This window comes from Trachypithecus francoisi, unplaced genomic scaffold (assembly GCF_009764315.1).
Source record: "Trachypithecus francoisi isolate TF-2019V2 unplaced genomic scaffold, Tfra_2.0 Lachesis_group14, whole genome shotgun sequence".
Taxonomy (NCBI): Eukaryota; Metazoa; Chordata; class Mammalia; order Primates; family Cercopithecidae; genus Trachypithecus; species Trachypithecus francoisi.
In genome coordinates this window covers 30843221-30846717 of record NW_022681459.1, presented here as the reverse complement: position 1 = coordinate 30846717, position 3497 = coordinate 30843221, and positions in this window count along the sequence as shown.

The following is a 3497-nucleotide window of genomic DNA, read 5'->3' as shown; positions in this document are numbered from 1 at the left end:
GCTTAGACGCTGGACCACGCCAGCATGGCAAACACACGTGAGCTGCAAATGCCAGGCTGTGTGCAACTTCACATGGCTAGAGGCCACATTCAAAAGTAAAAAGAAATTGGCAAAAAAAATTTTTAATAGGCCCGGCATGGTGGCTCACACCTGTAATCCCAGCACTTTGGGAGGCCGAGGCAGGTAGATCACCTGAGGTCAGGAGTTCGAGACCAGCCTGACCATTATGATGAAACCCTGTCTCTATTAAAAATACAAAAATTAGCTGGGCGTGGTGGCGGGTGCCTGTAATCCCAGGTACTCAGGAGGCTGAGACAGGAGAATCACTTGAACCTGGGAGACGGAGGTTGCAGTGGGCCAAGATCGTGCCACTGCACTCCAGCCTGGGTGACACAGCAAAACTCCGTCTAAAAAAAAAATTAATAATGCATTTTATTTAAGTCAGTATATCCAAAATATTATCATTTCTACATGTAACCAATATAGAAGAATATGAATGAGATCACTTACATTCTCTTTCATATTAAGCCTCTGAGATTGGCGTGCATTTCACGCCAAGAGCATATCCCACCAGCCATGTTTCCAGCATGCCTCTGTCGGCTGTGTGGCTCATGCTGTCTGCCCCAGACAGCACAGGCTGAGATATGACAGGTTCTCTGAGGGCGACGTCCTTCCCACATCCCTTTTCTGTTTGCATGTTAAGAATTTTAGAAGTTTTTAGCTTCACCAACCCTTTGCCTTCTAAAGTATTTATAGTGGTTAATTTCTCCACTTGAGGCAGGTGCAGGGGTTCAATACTTTATGTATGTGTTTTCATATAAAGTATTTCTTAATTTAAGAAAAAGTTGACCCACTCCCCAAAATACAATGTAATCACAAGACACAAAATAAAAATTATGACAAAGTTATTAAATACTTCCAGTTTTCTTTTTCTTGCACAAAATTTGGAAGGAGAAAAAACTGATCCTTTGCTGGAAATAAATACATAAGTGACAAAGTAAAAACTATTAGTAATTACTATCACTTCCTTCTCAATTTTCTTTTCTTCCAAAAAAAGCTCTTACATTTATTCTCATTCATTCTCTCTCTCTCTCTCATTTTCTCTCTCTTCCCCCTCCCCGGCATTAAGAACGACCAACTTGTAATCAAACCACCAGCCTCAAACCAAATCTACCTTGCTACAAACAGTTAACATACTGCCACCTGTCATGTGTTCAATTCACCACCATGTCAAACACAGTTGACCGGAAACGTCCAGGGACCAACACTCAGAAATAAGCCGCCTGCCCACTTAATGCCAGTAAGCAGGAGACGTCCAGCACCTGTCTCTAGACGTGCCCTTGTTTCCACTTCAGGGAGATATATGTTAGTGGAAATAACAAGGGTAATTGGCAAAATCATTGTGAAATGAATCTATCCTACCATAAATGTGATTGCAAATTCTGAAGCTGATTTGCAAAAGGCCACAGACATAGCTGTGACCCATCCCCACACTCAGTGGCAATACCACGGGGAAACGGGCAGCTACCATCTCTGAGTCGTCAGAATCCCTGCCAGTGAAGCTGGATGGCCCCCGGCACTCAAGATCAAAGCTGAGCTCCTGTCTGTAGAGACCTGCAGAGGCCCTTTCCCATCTTCCCGCCAGTGACTCACAAAGGCAGCCCTCGCATACCTGAGAAAGTGGCACCAGAACAAGACAAGAACAGGCTAACCAGGAGCCCCGCCCCGCCCCTGCAGATGCCTCTCCGGTGTGTTCCACAGGAACGGCGGCCGCCCCTGCCACTCCCAGATCTCGGGCTCTAGGGGATAACAGATGCTGCCCTCAGCTGTGCTGAGCCATGAAGTGATTCAGCAGCAGGGGAATCGGATGCTGGTCCGGGAACGCAGCGCCAGCCTGGGAGGCCACAGACACACACCAGTCTCATGGGTGCAGAGGGCCGGTGCCAACTGATGTCAAAGCTCAAGTCCACATCCTGAGTTTCCACAGCGCTCCCGGGATGCCCAGGGACACAAGAGATGCAGGGCTGCGTCCTCAGCCCTGGGGTCATGCTACCCTGTTCTTCAAGAATAAACAGTAAGAGAGACGGGCAGAACCCACGTCTTCTCAGCTCCACCCCAGGAGCGTAGGGAGAGGCCCACACACCAGGATGCAGGGACATGGGAGCTCACGGGAACCAAGAGTACCAGGTGCCTGGAGGTCATCAGGCCAGCTCAGGACAAAGGTGCAGAGCTCAGGCTGTTGCTTCTAGATTGCTCTGCTTTTCAACGGGGGCGCTCATTGATTGCAGTCACTCTCCCGTAAGTGCCATCGTCCCCAGGTGGCCCAGCCAGGACTCAGAATGCACGCAGCCACACACAACATGGCTGCCCCGACACGCACATGGCACAGCAGTTTCACGTGCCACTGTGCCATCGACAACGCATTTTCACATGTGCTGCCTCACAAACTGCTGAGGAAGAACAGACAAGGAGACAACTGGGAAGGTGAGCAGTGCAGCGTGAACTGAAGTGGGCAGGCCACAGAGACAGAGCCACAGCGCGAGTCTGTTGTGTGTTAAGAGTGTGTATATCTAACTCACACTCGGGACAGGAGCAGGCCACCTCGGCAAAGTGACATCCAGGTCCAAGTCACCGGGCAAAAGGAGAAAGAGTGTTCCAGGCAGGCTAAGGTCCCAGGCAGAGTGTGACCAGTGGGGCAGCTTGAAGACGGGGGTGGGGGTGCATCAGCAGGCGTCGTCACGGGGGGCTGAGCAGGCAGTGGCGGGGAAAGTGCGGGGCTACCAAAACACTGCCTCTCGTGCTGCGGGGAACAAGTGTGACGGGAGCTGAACTGGAGCGACCCTCACGCAAGGTCACGGGCAGACCCGGTCGAAGGTGAGGCTGGCGGTGGGGCGGGGGGTGGGCAGGAGGAATCATGAGGGTCAAGGAGCCACTGATGGGGAAGGGGGTGAAGGAGATGGAGGAAGGGGGTCATATATAGGGCCCGGGTTTCTGTCCTGGACACCAGTGGAGACAGAAGGCAGAGCAGACAAGATGGTGGTATCAGAAGAACGGATGGGAGTGGGCCTGCTGGGAAGATATCCTCAGCCAGATCTCAAGAATAGCACCCTTTCAGCCAGGCGCAGTGGCTCACGCCTGTAATCTCAGCACTTTGGGAGGCCAAGGCGGGCGGATCACCTGAGGTCAGGAGTTCAAGGCCAGCCTGACCAACATGGAGAAATCCCGTCTCTATTAAAAATACAAAAAATTAGCAGGGCATGGTGGCACATGCCTGTAATCTCGGCTACTCAGGAGGCCGAAGCAGGAGAATCGCTTGAACCTGGGAGGCAGAGGTTGTGGTGAGCTGACGTGGTGCCACTGCACTCCAGACTGGGCAACAAGAGCGAATCTCAAAAAAAAAAAAAAAAAAAAAGAATAGCACCATTTCAGGTGCTTCCTAGTCTTTTTCTTCACATTTATTTTCTACTTTTGAAACCTGACATGCCCTTAACTATTAC